General features: G+C 42.2%; 1 protein-coding gene and 1 long non-coding RNA gene across 3 annotated transcripts in view; one reads left to right on the top strand and one right to left on the bottom strand.

The window, feature by feature from the left end:
• MFHAS1 (malignant fibrous histiocytoma amplified sequence 1) overlaps positions 1–20,355 on the top strand; it is a 97,018-nt gene that overhangs the window by 8,624 nt on the left and 68,039 nt on the right. The window lies entirely within an intron of this gene.
• On the bottom strand, positions 1,137–10,573 carry LOC111090313. Its single transcript, XR_005371547.1, has 3 exons — positions 10,300–10,573; positions 9,666–9,745; positions 1,137–1,532 (listed from the first exon to the last, which is right to left on the bottom strand). It is a non-coding gene; the product is annotated as an uncharacterized LOC111090313 (long non-coding RNA).

A 20,355-nucleotide genomic window follows, 5' to 3' on the forward strand; every position in this document is an offset into this window, starting at 1 on the left:
AAAAAAAAAAGAAAGAAAGCAAGCCCACTGGGTAGGGTCTGCGTGGGGCAGGCCCAACCAGATTTCTGCTCTCCCTGGTTCAGCTGCTCTGACCGCAAAACCAGTTGCTGGGTGGTTGTCAGGCTTATATTCCTCTGGGAGCTGGCTACCTTCAGTTTAGTGGGTTGGGATGATGAGGCCTCATTTTGGCCTGCCTTCCCCAGTTCTACTCTGGCACTAAAGAAGCTGTCCCTGATCCCTGCTTGGCTTCTCCTGTCTGTACCACCTGTAGAAGCCAGAGTGATTCACAGGCCTCTCAGACAACCCCAGGATACATATGATGACATTTTCCATAAAGATTCTCTCCCTTGGGAGGTATGGCAGTGTGATACTGTGGTTATCTCCTTTCCGCTGATATATCCACACCCCTGGACAGTGCCTGGTATGGGGCTGAGAAGCTTGAAGAGGTTCAGTTGAGATTGGTTATTTTTTTTTTTTAAGATTTTTATTTGTTTATTCATGAGGGACACAGAGAGAGGGAGAGACACAGGCAGAGGGAGAAGCAGGCTCCATGCGGGGAGCCCCATGCGGGACTCGGTCCCTGGATCCTGGGATCACTACCCAGGCTGAAGGCAGATGCTCAACCACCAAGCTACCCAGGCGTCCCGAGATTGGTTATTATTAAAGAACCCAAGAAATTCTAGTGTTTCTTAATTGATTTCCTTTGCTAAGTGCTTCTTGGGGTTGTTTATGATGGTCTTTACCTTAAAGCATGTCTTGTGAGGTAATCGTCTATAATGTTCCTGTGTGATTTTCCTGGGACCTATATGCCTGCCTCCTGTGTGCGTCTCCTGGCTGGGACAGACACGGCGGCGGGGTGGGCACCGGAGCAGCTTGCTGGGAGGTCAAGGTGAATGAAGGGCAGGAGCTGGCTCTGGAAAGGCCTCTTGCACCTGATGTCACATCTGCTCTCCTGGTCAGTGAGCACTGCCACCACCCCCCAACCTCCTGTTCCATAGCTTCCTCTTCCTTTTTTTTTTTTTTTTTTTAAGATTGTATTTATTTATTCATGAGAGACACAGAGAGAGAGGTAGAGACACAGGCAGAGGGAGAAGCAGGATCCATGCAGGGAGCCTGTTGTGGGACTCGATCCCGGGTCCCCAGGATCACGCCCTGGGCCGAAGGCAGTGCTTAACCGCTAAACCGCTGAGCCACCGGGGCTGCCCTAGCTTCCTCCTGCTAGCGGTTCACCGATCCCCAGCCCTCCCTTGAGCGGTCCTCTAGGCAGGCAGGTAGGGGCGGAGGCTGCAGGTGTGGTGGTGGTTGGTCCAGGGAAGGTGTTTCCTGTGGTTTGCACCAGCCCTTTGCCTTCTTCCACACGCTGCTGCTTTCCAGAAGCTCTGCAGGGTTGCGGGTGCAAACAGGGTTGCCGGTTTGAGTTCACGGAAGGGGGGAGGGCTGCTGGCTGTCACGAGTGCAGGTGTGTTTCCGCGCATCCCCTGTGCTACAGAGAACAGCTCCCAGACGCCACCACCAGCAGGGCTCACTTATTTCTGGAGAGGGAGGAGGAAGAATTTTCAGTTATTTTTATTTTTGGCACCGAGAGCTTGAAAACAGTTTCCCATTTTTCCTTTCTCCACATCATCTCTTAGCTTAAAATTCTGGCACTTGGTTTCTTAAAGAGGAAATTAGTGAAAAACCATCAACAAACTTTTTTTTCTTTAGCCTTATAATCTACAGAAGGCAAAGAATAATACAGGAGGGGAAGGGAAGTGGGAGCTGGGGGAGGAGGAGCGGGAGAGAGGTACTGGGGCATGGGGGGGCTGGTGTCCGGCATGGCCTGTGAGCCAGAGGCTCTTGCGCCCCCTCCAGAAAGGAACTCCTTGCTCTAGACAGGCAGCCCGGGCACCAGGCTGTTCCAGCTCTTTCCTTTGCTCTTGCAGCTCTGTGCACAAGGGCACTTGGGAGAAGTGCAAGGAGGAGAAACCAGCTGGAGTTGTGTCAGACTGCTCCTGGAGGTTCCCGTTTCACGTGGCTCTTTCTGCCCTTTGAGTGGAGTGGTTTTCTGGTCCTTCTTTCTCCCCCACCCTCTCCTCCTCCTCCTGTTTTATCAAAATCCACATAATGTGAGATTAACTCTTTTTTTTTTTAAAGATTTTATTTATTTATTTATTCATGAGAGACACACAGAAAGAGGCAGAGACACAGGCAGAAAGAGAAGCAGGCTCCCCGTGGGGAGCCTGATGCAGGACTCGATCCCAGGACCTCAGGATCACGATCTGAGTCAAAGACAGACACTCAATCACTGAGCCACCCAGGTGCCCCAAGACTAACTCTTAAAAAACAAAAAACAAAAAACTTTATTTATTTGAGAGGGAGAGTGAGTATGAGAGAGAAAACACGAGCAAGGGGAGAGACAGAGGGAGAAGCCAGCAGGGAGCCTGATGGAGGATTCGATCCCAGGACCCTGAGATCATAACCTAAGCTGAAGGCAGATGCTTAATGAACTGAGCCACCCAGGCACCCGAAGTCAACTCTTAAGTAAACAAATCCATACATTCAATGCATCACATTGTCGTCTTTCCCACTCCTTAAGTTCAGTACTTCTTGAGACAAGGAGCAGGTGAGGTTGGCGGCTTCCTTTCTGGTGCAAATGGACTAGAAAAGTCTCCCTCCAGGCTCTTTGTGGCAACTTTCCTTCTTAGGGACAACTTGAGAATAGTAGGGCTTTGGTGCCAGGCCTTGAGATGCATTGATGAACAACCTTTAACATGGCTGCAGTGGGGATCTTCTTCCTTGGTGTCAATGAGAGGATAGAAATGGGCCTTCCAGTCTATTCTGTGGCATTAATGATTTAATGAAGGGCTGACAGTAAAGAACACATAGAAGCACACATAAGTACTGTGTAATCACTTGTCTTCTTGTGTGCAGTGCTGTTTTTCTACAAACATTTTTTTCTACAAACATTTCCAATAAAGCTCTGGAATGATTGGCAAGACCAGAGGCAGGAGAGCGAAGGGGATAGAGCTCCATTGAAACAAAATTAGGTTATTACCAGATTAGACAGACAAATGTACCATAAGTTTATTAGCCGGATTCCGTCATTAATCACTTGAGTACCTGCTGCATTCAGGAGTCTGTACCAAACAAGGAATTGGAGGAGAACAAAAGAAAATAAACAGATGCCATAGGGAGCTGAGTTGGGATTTTGTTTGATGTAATTTTTGATTCTTGTATATCTGGAATCTGACTACATATGGAGAAATTTATTAACAGGAAAAGAAAAGATTTCTCCAGAAAGAAAAATGTGATTGTCCTGAGAAAAATCAGCTACCACTTTGAATTTGCTTGACCTAGAGGAGTAGGTAAAAAGTGATGTTCAAGCCATTCTTTTCAGTTGATTTTCAGTTTGGGTCATTTGTTTGCAAGAAATCTCAGGCAGATCTTGGAGAGGGTGCCAAAAAAATAAAAGAAAGAAAATAAAAGAAAAAGCATTGTAGGTGAGGCTTTCGGAAAACTTTGAAAATGAATCTGCTTCTCTGAGGGGGAAAAAATGCCTTCTGTTCAGGAGCCTTCTCATTCCTCAGAGTCCTTTATGGATTTGCTTCCTTTTGAGAGGGATTGAAGTGATCAGTCATTTCTGACACCAAAGATTTATGAACACAGCCTCCAAAGAAGGTACAAATTAAATTGGATACTGTTATAATAAAAATATATGGCTGCTGCTTACAGGTTTCTTTGTTGAAGGAAGCTCTGTGGAGGTGGCTTTCTGTTCTCAGTGTGCTAAATGTTGAGAGAATTAAAGAGTTAATTTTCTTAGATCCTCCCCACCCTGAAAATGAAGCACCTGTATTAGTACTGCGTTACAGTAGTGGTGAATTTGGGCGTAGCAGAACAAGCTCTTTCTTCACTTACTTTCTTCTTTTTTTTTCTTCCTTTTTTTTTTTTGAAAAAGAGTTTTTTTAAAAAAAGTAATGGAGAGAGGAAATAAAAAAAATCAGAAAAATGATATTCCTCCCAGATACTGGTGTTTGACTTAGCAACTTTTTTTGTTGTTTCAGTAAGATTTTTATTTTTCATGCCATAGAGGTTATTATTGTATTAATCATCACTCCAGGCTTTCTAAGGGTGTAGGCTTGGGAAGACCGTGGGAGGCAGGGACGCTGTGGACTTCCCACCATGTTGCAAAGACAATGCTCCGGGCTGCTTATGGATGATCTCATTTATATCATCATGATACTTACCCTATGGATGATCTCATTTATGTCATCATAATACCTATCTCTCAGTGTGGCTGGGAGGTAGGTATTATCACTGTCATCCTGTGGAGGTGGAGAAATTGAGGTTTAGAAAGTTAAGGGACTGCCCCTGAGTGACAACTCTCTGGGATTTCAGCCCTGACCCTCTAGTCCTACCCACGGTGCTGCTGTCCCTCAAGGGTAGGCTGTCCACTGCTTCCTTCCCTCCTCTTTGCTCCCTGTCCATTCTGTAGCGCTGAGTGCTGGGCCTGCAGGCTGAGGGGTCTGCTAATGCATGCGACCTGCCCATGTGGAGACCATCGGGGGTCACAGTCAAGTGCTGGGGAGAAATGGGGTCTCAGAGAGAGGTTCCTGGAAGGACCACAGTGCATCGTTCCAATTTTATTATATGTGCTGCCAAAGGGAGCACTAGGACCGCAGCACGGCAGAGCATTAAAGAATGATTTCCAGCTAACCACATGAAGGAGGTGGAGAGGGTATTTCAAATTAGAACGGGATTTAAAAAGTTGGGGGTGGAGAGTGATATAGAAGGTTCAGTGTGCCATGCCAAAGGGTGGGCATAAGTGCATAAAAACATTTAGCAATTTTTTAAAGAAGATTTTATTTATTCATGAGACACACAGAGGCAGAACATAGACAGAGGGAGAAGCAGGCTCCTTGTGGGGAGCTGGATGTAGGACTTGATTCCAGGACCCTGGGGTCACGCCCTGAGCCGAAGGCAGATGCTCAACTGCTAAGCCAGCCAGGTACCCCACGTTTACCAATCTTACTAAGGAAGAGGCTTCTTTATTTAAGTTATGCTTATGAACTGATAACACTTTGCCAGTGACCGCTGCTGGCCCAGACCCTAGAGTTGGAAGCATCGTCCTGGCCCATCAGGCAGGGCTGTGTTGAGACCATGGAAGAGATTTATGGCTGCGAGAATGGAAGAGTCATTTCCAGTGATTCGCTCAGACTCGTAATCAAGTTGTTGCTGGGCCCACAGAACACCTGTCCCATAGATCCACGTCTGAGCCTGCCACTGGCCACTTTGTCCATGCCGGAGAGCCAGGAGAAAAGGCGAGTTGGTTATTCTAACAGCCAGATGGCTGCATGCCTCCGTAATCCCTGGGAATGTATCCGAGAACATCGATTTTCCTTCCTCTAAATCTTACCATAACAGATCTTGCAATAAAGGCGAATTTGTCTGTAACATAATTAGCATTTGACTGTGGACTCAATTTCAGCATCTTTGTGCTTTTTTTGTGACACCGCTGACTGAAAATACTGTGTGTTTTTTTTTTTTAAATTAATTTTGCAGTCATGGAATGCTGTATTTCATGTGTATCATTTGTTGGGACACCATATCCCACACTCTGACAGCATTTTGTCACATTTCGTTGTATCATTCTACTCTGTCTTTCCTTGCCTCTCAATTGATCAGAATACACTCAGTTACATTTCAACTGAAGTCCTAGGAAGTGCAAGATATTTTAAATATTCACTTTATATTTTGCTCATATTTATTTGATACTTGGATTGAAATACTTGGAACTTCATGTGGCCATTGAAAATAGAAGCATTATGATATGGTGGTTAGGTGCAAGGGCTCTTGAGTGGAGTGCTGGGTTGGAGTCCCTGTCTCCACCGCCCCCCACACACTTGTTAGCACTGTGACTTGGGGTATCATAAATTTCCACGTCATAGGGTGGTCCTGAGGATTGGGTGAATATGTGTGAAATGCTTAGAACAGTGTTCGGTGTATGGCAGCTCAGTAGATATTAGCTGCTGCTGCTGCTCTTGCTATAGTTATTCCAGAAAGCACAAGTCCAAACATATTTTTGAAAACCTGATAAGCTTATGGATAAAATGCCCCCCTTTTTTGTGGAATGAGTATCCAGTACACTGTGATCTCTAGTCATAAACATCTTATGGTCTTTTGAAAATGCCTTTTTCCCCCTTTATAAAAACATACACAGATTTGAAGAGTAAAGGGGAAAAAAATTACATGTGACTGGTATCTAATATAATTACTTGATACAAATTACTCCTTTTTTTTTTTCAGTTTTCCTCCCCTTAATCTTAAACTCATTAAAATAGGGAGCTGTAATTCCATTGTATAAATAATTTAAATAGTTTTTTTTCTTAGCCTAAGTAAGTTATCATGGATATGGTTTCATATTACTAATATCTCCACAATAATTATAAATGCTTACATAACAATTACATGAAGGATATTTTTTACCTTTATTTAACCGTTGGACTCTTGTTTCAAATTGTTGCTATTATGTGTACTTCTCTGATGGCTATATTTCTTTGTAAAGGCTCTTTCTTATTTGGGCAATAATCTCCAAAAGGCAAGGAATGTCTAAGGTCTGATATATGTCTCCACTGCTTCCCATGACAGGTCATAATTCATATTCATACCTGCTGAGGACGCCAGATTGATTTCATTGTACTTCCTCAGTATTGGGTATCATCTCCAAAATGCACTAACATTTGATGGGGGAAAAAATCTCACTGATGGTTAAACCTTTTAATTAATGAGTGTGAGTGTTTTCCTCTATGAAAATTTCGTTGCTTCCTTTATGAATTGTTTAATATCTTTTGGCATCATCTTCATGGTCCTTTTCTTTTTCTGTTTTTAATCACAGTGATGTCTTATTTCTTACAACCACAGACTTCAATTTGTATTAACTTTTTGCCAATATTCAAGATAATGAGCTTTTGTCTCTCACACATAAGGCATTTATTTTCTAGTGTGCTTCCCCTTTCAAGTGTAAAAAACTTTTGATGTCTTGATGTTTTAAATTTTATTCAGTACAATATATTGATCATTTCTGCATGATCAAATGAAATACCATTGTTATTTTTCTAAACACAGAGAAGTAACAGAAGGACTCACAGGGAACCATAATCTGTCCATCCATACAACCGCTATTGAGAATAAAAAACTATTATCTGTATGTGGATGGTATGTTCAAAAGGCAAATCATATCTCTCATAACCTCACCCCGAGTTTTCTTTGTTTTCTGTAAAATGTTTTTCGTGATATCTTCCAAAGAAAAGAAAGCATATATTCGTATATATTTTAACCTGTAAGAGATAATGCTATACTCCTTGTTTTGCATCTTGCATTTGGCCACTTAAAAATATATTTTGGAGATGCTTTCACATGAGTAGTTATAGATGTACTGTATGTCTGTCTATCAATTATATTTTACTAGTGGCTGTCCTTTTGGTTGGCTGTATACTGAAAAACCTTTGATTCTTTCAAGGTTGTTTTATAAATTTTATGCTAAATAAACTCTCTGGTTTCTAGAATTTTGAGACATACTCGAGTTTTTAAAAAATATTTATTTGAGAAGAAATGGAACGGGGCAGGTATGTGGCAGAGGGAGAGGGAGTGAGAGAATCTCAAGCTGACTCCCCGCTGACCATGAATCCCGATGCAGGGCTCTATCCCAGGACCCTGAGATGATGACTTGAGCCTAAACCATGAGTCCAGTGCTCAACTGACTGAACCACCCAGGCACCCTGAGGAATACCCAATTTTATTTTCTTCAGGGTTGGTAATCCAGCCTTGTGCTTTAGAACACTGTTGAGATGCAATTAGAAAAAGACAAATCTCTGAGTCAAAATGGTGGGACTTAAAAACAGGCCTGGGAATTCTAAAAGTTTAACTTTGTGATTTAAAATAAGGGTGATGGGATCCCTGGGTGGCGCAGCGGTTTGGCGCCTGCCTTTGGCCCAGGGCGCGATCCTGGAGACCCAGGATCGAATCCCACATCGGGCTCCCGGTGCATGGAGCCTGCTTCTCCCTCTACCTATGTCTCTGCCTCTCTCTCTCTCTCTCTCTCTGTGACTATCATAAATAAATAAAAGTTAAAAAAAAAATAAAAAAAATAAAATAAGGGTGATATTTTAGGGCAGCCCAGGTGGCTCAGTGGTTTAGCACTGCCTTCAGCCCAGGGCCTGATCCTGGAGACCTGGGATCGAGTCCCATGTTGGGCTCCCTGTATGGAGCCTGCTTCTCCCTCTGCCTGTGTCTCTGCCTCTCTGTCTCTGTCTCTGTGTCTCTCATGAATAAATAAGTAAAATCTAAAAAAATAAGGATGATTTTTGAAATTCACTTTTGTGATGCATATTGGAATACCATTGTTTTCAGCATGATTATGCATTTCACAGACTAATTCATCCATTTTATTATTATTATTATTTTTTAAGATTTGATTTTTAAAGTAATCTCTCCACGCATCATGGGGCTTGACTCACAACCCTAAGATCAAGAGTCACATGCTCTGCCAACAGAGCCAGACAGGTGCCCTTGATTTGTTCATTTGAATGTGATGTCATGTTTAGACATAGCAATACTGACAAAGCTTGCATATCTACAAATAAATATGCCACTGGTCAAAATAAGATAGTGTCAGCAAGAATAATGCTGTATCCATGTGAGAAATTAATAAAAAATAATTGCTAATGAACTATATCGCACTGACCCAAAATACTGCTTCTCCTTTCTATCCCAACTGTCACCTAAAGAAAAATCTGTCTGTGCCAGTGTTACAGTTTTCATTTCTATCTATAACCTAGTCCAAGAGTTCCACAACATTGTATTTTCTAGACCTCAGCTTGGTTATGCTCAGGAGATGTGCCCTGGATGTTTTATCCTGATATCAGTAGGGGTTCAGAATTGAAGAGATAATCTGAACTGTTTGCTTTTCTGTGTGTGTGTAATGAATAAAGAATGGGTCTAATCCAGCACACTGAAATGTTTGACCTGTAAAAACAGTAAAGAATTCAATCCTGCTGGAGTTGCTTTTGTGTTTATTATTATTTTTTAAACATTTATTTTTTTTTTTTATTAGAAAGAGACAGTGGAGAGAGGAGCAGAGGAGGAGGGAGAGAGAGAATCTCCAGCAGGCTCTCCACATAGAACCAGAGGTGGGCTCCATCTCAGGACCATGAGATCATGACCTGAGTTGAAGTCAAGAGTTGGAGGCTTGGGTGCCTAGGTGGCTCAGTGGTGGAGTGTCTGCCTTTGGCTCAGGTCGTGATCCCGGGGTCATGGGATCAAGTGCCACATTGGGCTCCCCACAGGGAACCTGCTTCTCCCTCTATGCCTCTGCCTCTCTTTCTGTGTCTCTCATGAATAAATAAATAAAATCTTTGGAAAAAAAAGTCAGAGGCTTAACCGGCTAAGCCACCCAGGTGCCCCATGTATTTAAAAGATACTTAATTGTATATTTTGTTTAATGCTAACAAAATCTCCATTTTCTTAGAGAAAGATTTTTTAACAGGGCCCCTTGAAGGGTTTGGTCTTAAAAATTCTCCATCTCATATTAAGTGTCCAAATCAATGCAGGCAGTGTGGAGGAAAAGAGTATGCCACATTTTCTGCACATGTTATTAAAAATATATATTTGCTGGGATGCTCTTGACTTACCTTGGCTGCACATTGGCCTGGCATTGCTGTGCTGCCTTTCACTGGGGAGGCTTGTTGCTCATGAATTGCATAGGGAAGAACTGAAAGGAGAAAGATGAATTTTCCAGAAGATCACCGTAATGCCCAGACAGCTCGCTGGTCTGCTGAGAGCTGGGCCATTTTGTGCACAGGGCACAGTAACAAAAAACGAGATGCAAAGCCCCTGGAGGATGCATCTGTCTCTGTCCTGGATACTGCCCTCCCCCAGCTGGCTGGTGAGTGGCCCAGCCCTCTCTAGATTGGGGCAGGTGTTCTTTTGAGTTTATTTCTTTTATTAAGTCTCTGCTACTATGTTTGCATTTTCCCCTCCTTAAGAAAAGCATATGGTGCCCTCTGGTTACTATGTAATATAATGTGCACTCTCCTTGATTACTACATTGTTTCCATCTATTTTTTTTTCCCTTGGCAAGGAAGAAAAGGAAAATTCACTTGTTTTCTGTTTGGTCATTTCAGGAATTTGCCTCCAAGGCTGTTGGGCCAGGCTTGACTGCAAGCCGGCAGAGCTTATCAGATCTGTTAGCCTCTCAGCTACTTCTTGAAAACTGTTCATGCCTGACCCTGGTCCCTGTGACACAGTACAGCATCAAAAGCTTACCCGGAGAGCAGGGATGGTTGCATCTTGTTGATTACCAGAGCTACTAAAATTCTTTCACTGAGGCAAACAAACAAATAAAACACAATACAGCAACCAGGTGACTGTTTCCAGTCCAGCCAAAAGGCTGTGTACCTGGCCCCAGGTACTCCACGTGCAGATTGGAATATCAGGCCATGACTGTTTACAGTCCATAAATCTTCTGATTTATTGTGCCCTTTGAGATTCGAGACACGTTTATTCATGGGGGGATTTCCATTGAAATCAGAGCCCACTGTAAACTCCGGGCAAGAATCCGGAATTAGAATGGTGCACATTGTTCTTTGTTAGAAGAGAATCCTGGCTCTTCAGTTGTAGACAAATATTTGCTTTTGAAGAATCTGGTGGTGTGTCGGTCGGTGGCTTTGTTCACATCCATGCATAAACACACGCTCTCTCGCCTTCCAAGGATGCAGGCGCATGCATCGTGCAGAGGATATTATAATGCTTGGAATCTCAGTGTGTGCTGCTTCAAGTATGAATAGCTTGTCACCTCTTTCCCTCCCCCTCCAACTTAGCTTGTTTCTGTAGTGGGACAGGTCTGCACCCCAAGGAGTCTGTCTGCAAGGTGTTCTGTGGGGGGTGATCTAGGACAAGCGTCCCATTAGCTATAGCTAGAGACGAATACTGACAGGGAGCTAAGGCAGCATCAGAGAGAGAGGCCTTACATCTTTTATCTTTCCAGGCCAGTGGATTAAGGAGTAAAGAAGCCTGGACCTCTGGGAAGCTGCCCTGAGCCTCAGTTTCTTCGTTGGGTACATGAGGAGAAATAATTCTAACCTTTCCTTAGCACTTGTTCTTGCTCTCTCAGCCTCCTTAGATGTTGTGAGGATTAAATGCATTAACGGGTGCCAAGCATCCAGAGATGGTTTAACCATATAGCAAGTGCTTAATAAATTAATTAAATTAATTTAATTAATAAATGTCGGCTCATGATCCCTGCTTATGGGCGAGGAACACTGAGGTGTGGGTTGGCTGAGTAACTTAGCCAGGTGCATACAGGACATGCCAGGTCCTAGGCTCTCTTCTTCTAGGACATATGCCCTCTGTCACCATCCTGGGCTGCCTTTCAGGAAAATGCTAGCTTTCCACCTGTCAAAAACGGCTGGTTGGTTGAATGAAAAATGGAATAACGTGTGGGAAAAGCATGAGTGTTCAACTCTGCAGTGCTGGACCAGAAACATTACCTGGCTGTCTGCAATGATGAGGCATCAGGCAGGTTATGGGGAGTTAGGGAGGGGTGAAGAAGGCAGCCCTGATCCCAAGAAGCTGCAGTCTGGGTCGGCAAAGCAAGCAGGAAATGTATAGTTGCAGTGCTGTGTAGTAAGGGCCGAGATGAACAGACCTGGGCCAGGGGGCAGAAGGGGGGATGTGTGGAGGAAGGGAGCTGTCTGGAGCCAGGTGGGTAGGGGTGGAGGCAGGAGGACAGGTCCCCAGCTGAGCAGCAGTGTTGCTAGGGCACTTTCTGCCAACCACCAGGGCCATTGAAGTGTCCTAGAGTAGGCGGTGGGGGAGAAGGTTGTACAAATTATGGGGAGTTAGCTCTTTGACTTAATAGTGCACATGCCCTGTAAATATTTTTTTAGCCTGTCTACCCGATTAGCTAAGGTTCTTGGCAGCTCAATATAGAGCTAAAATATTTTGATTTGATTTGATTGTTCCCTCCCCACTCCAGTGAGAGGGAAATATTGAAGGGCCAAGTGGGAAAGTGTCATGGTCACGCTGAGCTGCAGGGAGGTTGGGCTTGAATGGGAGCAAGAAGGGAGTGGGGTGGAGGCGGGGTGCGCTCCAGGGTAGCTCCCCCAGGAGGTGGTGCCCGCCCTGCGGAATGATGGGTGGGGTCCTGGGCCTCCGGGCCTGGCCCTGTCAAGTCACCGTCCTGGGCTTCTGGACAGGTTTCCTGTCTGTGAGGTGTACAGCATTATCTCTTTGATTTGGGTGAATGGGATGGGGTGGGATGCAGTGGAACCACAACCAGGGCGTTTTTGTTTGCAAACCAGAGAGAAGTGATTCGATAAGATGATTTTCAGCAGGACTGAGTCAGCGTTGCTTGCTGACTTAACTGGTTTATTAGGGTTGTTTAGCCACCCTCCTGTGATGGACACACCGGGTGAGTCCTAGAAGATTTACAGTCTTTGGTTCCTAAGTAATGTCATTTGCAGAAAAAAAAAAAGTTCCCCATTTATTCTTGAATTTGGAAGGGTCCTGTAGAAATAAGAGACTCTATCACTACCTAGTCATCTCTCACGACTTTAAAATATTGAAAGGATAAATGACGCTGGTGGCAGCTTGCTTTGCATCATGAATTATGTATGCCGTGTGCCCTGGAGTTCTTTATGGCCGCGCATAACGAATCATCTTTTGTTCTAGCTTATTTTCAGCCGTGGTGCTTGCAAAAGAAGAGGTCAAAGCAGATGCCCGTTACCGAGATCGGTTTGGTGCAGGATGATCGCCTTTTGCATCCTCTTCTGTTTAGTTGCTTTTGTTTGTGCTTTGTTCCTTCTTTATCCAATTGGTCTACAGTGGGATGGGATTTGGGGAGAGTGGGAGGAGAAGCCTGGGTGTTGACAGCTGCAGGTCGGGCGCCTGGCACGGGCGCACCTCTTGGCTTGCTGCGCTTCTAAAGCGGTTCTCTTCTGGCTCCTCGCTGTGCCCTCTAAATTCATCAGGGCAGTGGGTCCCACCGAGATCTTTGTGCTCTGTGTGAGAGCCGGTTGGGCCTTAACGACGTTTGGACCTAATAACAAATATAATGGAATACATGATTAAGAACATGCCCCTGATCTGTTCTCCCACTAATTTTCTCTAGACTCTAGATGCAATTAGAGAGGATGGAAAACCATGAGACACAGCAGAGAATTAGATCTTTCCTCCCCTTCCACCCCTCCCCTCGCAAAGATTTCTTTAGGAGCTGAGAAAGACATCAGTGGTACTGTTTAAATTTCACACATGAAGTAATGATGACTCAAAAGTGGAAGCCAGCTCTAACGTTGCATAGTTTGGTCATTCATAACTTTTTTCTGTAGTGAAAGCTGCTCCCTGCTTTATGAGGCTGGAGCCTCCCAGGACCCAGGTGTCATACCTGGCTCACCTGGAATTAATTAGAAAGGGCCTGCCTGTGTATTTATTTCTTTGTGGGTTGGTGAGCCGTCTCCTTTTCCCTAAGATGATTCCCTCGTGGAGGTGATCCAAGGCAAACATCTGAATAGTTGGGAGTGGCTCCACATTGAGGCAAGCCCGAGGACTGTGGCCACCCCTTGAAGTTTGCGTCTACTGAGGGCTGGTTCCAATGTATTAGTCAGTTCCAATTTATTGTCAGTTGAAAAATGTTGGGCTGGTCATCTCCATGGTTAATTATGGTTTTAGCTCATACTAAATTAAAAAAAAATCTTCCCAAGAAAAATAATTTAACTCTGTTCATCAATAGTCATCAGCATTATTAACCAAAAGCTACAACACAGTGCTCATGTGATATAGAGAAATGAGATAATATCTAGAGTAAACATGTAGGTAGACATTTGTCAAGATATTCATCCGCAGAAATTCACTGTGGCCAGGTGATGTAGGGGTCCCGGGGAGATCTAGTAGGAATCCCGTTAAGAGACGTCCTTCAGGACCTTGGTCTAGAAAGGGAGATCTACTCAGGTATAGTAGATCATAGTGTGAATCTGGACAAAGGGCCTTGGGAGTCAATAGGAGAACGAGTCTCTTTCCAAGAGTCTCTCTCCAAGACCCAGCGGGTCATAGAGAAACTGGAATTTGACTTAGTCATGGGAAAGGTGCGTTGTGAATAAAGAAGTTACAAATGGTCTTTTTTCTTTTAGAGAGATCATCAGATCCCTGGGCTTTTAACCTATTAATCAAAAGAGTAAAATGACTCATAATTTTTGAATGACTATTAGTCATTCTCATGTAACCATAGTTTGCATTGATTTTAAAATCCCGGGGTCAAATTAATAATAAAAGAGGAGAAATTTTGGTTATTTAAAAAACTTTTTTCTATGTGATGCCTATGAAGTACATATATGTATCTTCTTTTATCTTTATGTCATTTTAGGAAACTCTGTGGGTTATTTTCCTATCTCAGGAACAGCTAAAGGTGTACTTCAGTAGTGTGAGATTAATTTTTAATTTGTGCCATAAAAATATAACAGAAAGTTTATATGGTAAAGAATTCCATGGGTCCGTGTACACTGTTAACCATTGTGATTTTAATAAAACCAAAGTCTATTTAATTGCATTCTTTGCTAGTACAGACTTGAAGAGCTCCATCCATCTGCTTTATTATTTTGTTTCCTTCAATCTGAAGTCCTGTTTTGTTACTCCTCTATTATACTAGTGCATCTTGGCAATATAGTACATAGTGTGACTATATTATGTGCAGCTGAATGGTATGCTAAAAACAGTCCTCTCTCTTGGTTTAGTGTCATCCTCTAAATTTTCAGTTATTTGCAAATGATGGAATTATACTTTTGAAATTTTCTTATATCAGATAAGTCCCTCCCCATTCTCTATGGAAGGCTCATTATGCAAGTAAACTTATATCAAATTTCATATCATGATTTTATTTTAGGATTCCTCGAGGTAATTGCTTAGTAGGGTAGTTCACAAAACCAGAGAGCTCCAATTAGTAACATGAACATTTTCCATCACATTCATGCAGTTCTGTGTTCTGCAGAAAACAAGTGGAGCTGTCACTGTGTGTGAGACCATGTAGGAAATCTGGAGAAGGAAAAGAGAATCAGTGGCCCCTTTGTATCACCGATCCTTCCTACCGGCTCTGAGAATGATCTTTACTCAGTAACTATACATAGGTTCCTCTTCCAAGTCCCCATTAAATGCCCAAGTTTTATCTTCTGCAAAAACAGTGGTCAGTTAGGGAGAGCACTTGAGGTAGGTTAAAGTGGCTAAGATAGGGCAGGTAAAGAGGCTGGTACTCAGTGGGTAAGCTTTTCCAAAATTGCCCTGCCAAGTCCTGAGAGACCCAGCGTTGGAGCCTCTTTGCCATCACCTCCTTTTTTTTTTTTTTTTTTTTTTTTTTTAAAGATTCTTTCCATCCATTTATTTGAGAGAGAGTGAGTACACAAGCCACGGGAAGGGACAGAGGGAGAGGGAGAAATGGGCTCCCTGCCCCCAACATGGGGCTCAATCCCAGAACCCTGGGATCATGATCTGAGTGGAAGGCAGATGCTCAGCCAACTGAGCTATCCAGACACCCACCCCATAACCTCCTTTTGAGATTGGACAGTGTGGTGCTCTTGTGTGCCTGCATTATCAGGAGAGCAGCCTGAGCAAAGTGAGTGAGGAGTGGTGTGGATGGAAGACCTCTGTTGTGTAGTAGGAATACTTCCTGTCCTAATTGTTCTGCCTTCCCAACTGAAATAGTAGGACACCAACTGTTTTATACAAATCAGACTTCTGACCTTTTTGGGCTATGAAAATTAAATTCTTCTGAGATACTGAATGTCAAATTTGGGAACAAAAAGGAGGGAGGCGTGGGGGCTGTATGGTTTAATATTGGTAAGTCAATTTTTATAATAATTACTAGCAATTCCAGAGAAGCTGTAAGCTGCTCACCCTGAGTAGCCTAAAATTTGACAGTTGAATGATAGAAAATCATACTCATCAGCCACTTTCCGAAATGAAGAGAAGCCATCTGGAGAGGAATGCATGTCATGTGTCATGTGCTGCTTCTCAGTGTGACTCCCCTTTGACAGGGCTTTCCTGCACTGGGTCTGGTGAGTTAGAATGCCACCTGAGTTTGGAGAACTTATAATCTTCCTCTCTGTCTCCCCCATCTGTTGTAAACCATCCATCCAAGTTGTAAACCATTATATCCAAGAGCTTTCCAGCGTTTACCTTTTGATTTTTATTTCTTAAACAAATGGAGCTAGATTTTTATGAGAAAACGTCTCTAATCTTCTCATTTTGAGGGTGATATATATGTTTTTTAACCTTGGGTAGATCCCTCATTAATTAGTTTGGAAACTGGGTATCCTTTTTTAGTAGATAATCTGTGATTCATGCATAAACCAAAAGAAATCTCAAGTAATCTTTGGGATGAGAAAACTTCAGTCCTATGTTGTATAACTTTATGATATTTTACTTCCTATTTTTCTCTTTCTTTTTCTTCTTTCCTTCATTGTGTCTGTTCATCTGCCTATCTTTCTTTTTTTAAAGCAGTACCTAGAGCCCATAGATGAATTTAAAGGTAAAATGACTGCCAAATGACTCCAGATCCTATAGTTTTTATCCTGGGATGCAGCTGGGGAAATTCATTTTATGTGATAAAGAAAATAAATTTCAAAACCCTCTGTCAGAGAGCTGGTATAAATCACAGGAAGGGAATAAGTAATTTCATGCTTATTGTGGTTCTTAAGAGATAATATAAATATATATTTGACTATTTTAGGAAAAAGAGATTTGAAAGTGATGTACCAAACCAGTTACTTGAACAGTTCTGCATTTTGACCTGCCTGAAACATCAAAGTTAACATTACAGTGTTTAGGGTATGAATTTGGCCCAAGGAACATTAAATATATTTTTACTTGGCAGTTTTTAGTATGAAGACGTTGTATCTACTAATGTGTGAGTGGTGGAGAGGAGCAGAAGTGAAGGGGTGGGGTCAGGGCCATTTTGTTGCACAATTCCATTTGTGTCCGTGGAAACTGTGCACCTGGCCTTGGGCAGTGAACAATCCTCAGGGCCATTAGCGGCCTGTTGGGAATGCAAGTGGAAGTACTTTGTTCATTGGTTTATTCATCTGTAGTTATGGCTGGTTAGGGGTGAAGCCCAAATTCAGAGTAAACCAGGTCACAGTCTGGATTTAGGACCTGCACCCGGGGAAATTAGTCTCTGAGGCAGGCCAAAGGTATAGAAATCAGATGATCAAAACAGAGTTTAGGAACTTTTTGGTAATGTGGTCTGGTAAAATCTAAGGAGTAGAAACCAAGAGTCCAGGAGGTCATGGTTGGTGGAACAAGAAAAGAGTATTAGCAGTAACAGTATAGGTGAGAGCCCATACCTGGTAAGGTCAAGTGGGTAGGGATTCTTTATGCCCCATCTAAGTAGGAAGTACATGAAGGGCTTTGGAGCCCAAACTGATATGAATGGAAGGATTTTTAAAATTTTTAAGAAACAGAGGTGGTGGTGGTGATGGGAAGAGCAAGTAACATGAGTTAGAAGTCTAAGGATATGTCCATTGGGAGTGAACTAACCCGTGGGGAATCAGTCACACATTATAAAATTATTTAAAAATAGGAATTCTGAGTCGAAGGGTTTACACTACCTGATTTCAAGACTTTCTTTGAAGCTAGTAATCAAGACAGTATGGGCTTAGCGTAAGGTTAGACAAATCTATGGAATGCAGTAGACCTATGTATATGGTTAATTGATTTTTCATTGACAAAAGTACAGAGAGAGGGAAGGTAATATTTTTAACAAATAGTGTTGAAATTATTAGACATCTATATTCATAATAATGAGCCTTAACCCATACCTCACACCGGGCACACAAATAAACTTGAAATAAAATCATAGACCTATACCTCACACCAGGCACACAAATAAACTTGAAATAAAATGTGATTTAGATGTGCCATATGGATGGCAAATAAGCAGACTAAAAGATAGCTATATCATTAGTTATTAAGGAAATACAAATTAAAACCACTAGGAGATACCACTACTTACCCCCTAGAATGATGTACAACAGCTCAGGTTCACCTGTATTACTGTTGGGAAGGCAAAATGGTAACATCACTTTGTGAAACTGTGGTTATTCCTTAAACAGCTAAGTGTTCTTTTATCCATACAACACAGCAACTTGATAACCTGTATACATTCTAAGGGAAATGAAAATCTATGTTTAAAAAAGGATTTATATGCAAATGTTCATAACAGCTTTTTTCTTCCTGGCCAAATACTGGAAACAGCTTGTTTGGTGGATGAATAAACAAATTGTGGGGTATTACTTAGCAATACAAAGAAATGAACTATTAGTAAATGATAGAGATGACTCTCAAGAGCTTTGTGCTAATTGGAGGGAACCAAACACAAAAGAGCACATACTAGGAGCACCTTAGTGGTTCAGTCAGTTGAGCATCTGACTCTTGGTTTCTGCTCAGGTCATGATCTCAGGGTCATAGGATCAAGCCCTGTACCTGGATCTGTGCTCAGCAGGGAGTCTGCTCAAGATTCTCTCTGCCTCTCCCTCTTCCCCGCTCACAAGTGCTTTCTGTTGGTCTGTCTCTCTCTCAAATAAATAAATAAAATCTTTAAAGAAAAGAGCACATACTATGAGTCCAATGCTACAGTGACAGAGACTAGTGGTTTGGGGGAGGAATGTGCTACAAGGGAACCTTTTTTGGTTGATAGAAGTATTCCGCACCATGATTTGTGGTGGAGATCACAAAAGTGGATTCATTGATCAAAACACATCAAATTCTACACTTAGAATCAATGAATTTTATTATATGGAAATTAGGCCTCACTAAAGTGAATAAAAAAAATTAAGTTCTGATTAAAATGATTTCCTTAGATCTCCAGAAACATATCCTCTTTTTTTTTTTCATGTGAATGCATTTATGTGCCTTGTGATCATAAGCTTTGTATGTGAATATTTTGGTAAGTGAGACATGTTACTGAAGATACACCCAGATTTTCACCTTCACTTGTATGATTGATTATATTTTATTAGGTTGAACCTCAGGAAGTCTTGATATCTATTAATTTTTGACCTACAAAAAAGCAGCAATTTCCTACAGTTGAACTAATAGAAGACATTTTGTTTGCTTTCTGATTATTTGAAAAGACTTTTGGCAATGGTTTCAGCTCAAGACTATGTACAGTGGTTAAATTTCAAGGGTAAGACAAGAAGCCTCAATTTTTCATTCTATGTTATGCATTTTATTTAACCTCATTGTGCTTTAATTATTTCAGTAGATACTTTATATGTCTTTGCCACTTTCAGGGCCTTTTACTTGGATCACAGTGGATGGTTATACAGATGAATTTGTTGTTCCTGCCCAGAGGAATTTATTTTTTTATTTTTTTATTTTTTATTTTTAAAGATTTTATTTATTTATTCATGATAGTCACAGAGAGAGAGAGAGAGAGAGGCAGAGACACAGGCAGAGGGAGAAGCAGGCTCCATGCACCGGGAGCCCGATGTGGGATTCGATCCCGGGTCTCCAGGATCGCGCCCTGGGCCAAAGGCAGGCGCCAAACCGCTGCGCCACCCAGGGATCCCTGCCCAGAGGAATTTAGGTGATAAAATTAAAAGTCATGTATAGACTTTGCCACATCACGGACAAAAGACTGAAATACATCTCTTTGTTGTCATTGTCTCCATTGTAGCAATTGTAAGTAGGTATCTGAGTTTTATTACTGAAGAAATAAGGGGTTGTGGATTTGTGTGTGTGTGTGTGTGTATATATATATATATATATGAACCTGAAGAAAAAATGGAAACAAGACTAATAATTCAGTTTGCTTGAAAACTAGAGCACTGCTGAGAGCAAGCCTTTTTTAACCTTTTGCAAGAAGAGTCAGTATAGTTTGCCCTTACTGAGTGAATGACCTCATACCAACTCGTTAGTTATTTGAATGATTAAACCATTGTCTTAGGTGAGATGGATGAATGCTTAATAAGACTTGCTTCTGAGTGTCTTTGTGGTCTTCCATTTGGAGTATAGACGATAGTCAAGTAGCTGTCATGTCATTCTATGACTAAACTTCATTGTTTGTTAAGATGGTGACAGGGGCTACACTCAGCATCCATGAAGAACCCTGGGAAACTCCTAAAGACATATTCTAGAGAACTTAATACAACAGTGACCAGTGTCTGGTCAACTTGATGCCCTGTTTTCTTTGGAGACCCATCTAAACAAAATGGAAAAGAAGGGCATTATGTATGCTTTCTGTTTCCTAACTATGGTGTATTTTCTCCTCTAATAATTGAATGCAGGGGACTAGGAGGGCAGGTGGTTATTCTTTTTATGTGGAATGGAGTTATCCTA

This window comes from Canis lupus, chromosome 16, assembly GCF_011100685.1.
Source record: "Canis lupus familiaris isolate Mischka breed German Shepherd chromosome 16, alternate assembly UU_Cfam_GSD_1.0, whole genome shotgun sequence".
NCBI classification, from domain to species: Eukaryota; Metazoa; Chordata; class Mammalia; order Carnivora; family Canidae; genus Canis; species Canis lupus.